This window comes from Penaeus monodon, chromosome 15 (genome assembly GCF_015228065.2).
Source record: "Penaeus monodon isolate SGIC_2016 chromosome 15, NSTDA_Pmon_1, whole genome shotgun sequence".
Lineage (NCBI taxonomy): Eukaryota > Metazoa > Arthropoda > Malacostraca > Decapoda > Penaeidae > Penaeus > Penaeus monodon.
In genome coordinates, this window is record NC_051400.1 from 16,701,876 (window position 1) to 16,702,778 (window position 903).

The window sequence follows — 903 nt, forward strand, 5'->3', positions numbered from 1 at the left end:
CGATTTGCAAAACGTTGTTGACGATGCCATTCGCAAGATGCTGCAACGCTCCTTCATAGCCGAGAGTGATGCTTAAAGGCAGGAGAGCAGGGTGGGCAAGAGTCTGCCTGATACGAAGGGAGGGTTAAGGGTAGGATCAATGAACTAGCGGATGGGGAGGTAGGGGAGGGGGGTGTGGAGGAGGGGATAGGTTAATGGGGAAGGGGAGGAGGAGGGGGGGGAGAAAGGAATAACGAACTTGAGATGATAGCGAGGTTGGCGAGGCATTGAATTAATGAGTTCCCGATGAGTGGTAATTGGTGTGTCACAGCCTCATGGTATTTCTCTCCCTGTCTCCTTCTTTAACGTCTCTCTTTCTTAGTTCTGTCTTTATTCATTATTATTATTCTGTTCTCCTTTTCCCGTTTCTTCCATTATTTTGCTTTCCTTTTTCCCTCTCCTTCGCTTGCCAATTCCTTATTATTATCCTCATTTTCCTCATCAACTTCATGGTCCCCGTAACTACTCTCTTTCCTTCTCGAGTTTCGCCTCCTCCTTATTCTCTTCTTCCTCCTCCATCTCTTTTCTTCTTTACCTCCACTTCCTCTTCTTTCCTCTTTTTTTATCCTTTTCATTCTCTTCCACCTTCGCTCTCTCTTATTTTCCTTTTCCTCCTCTCCTTCTTCCTCCACTTTCTTTTCTTTCCCTTCCACCTCCTCTTCTTTTAGCTCCATTTTCTCTTCTCTCGTTTCCTTTTCCTCCTCTTCTACCTCCACTTCATCTTCTTTCCTTTTTTTTCTCCTTTTCTTTCTCTTCCACCTTCGCTCTCTCTTCTTTCCCTTCCTCCTCCTCTCCTTCTTCCTCCACTTTCTCTTCTCTCCCTTCCTCTTCCTCCCCCTCATCGACCTCCGCCTCGCCTTCCCT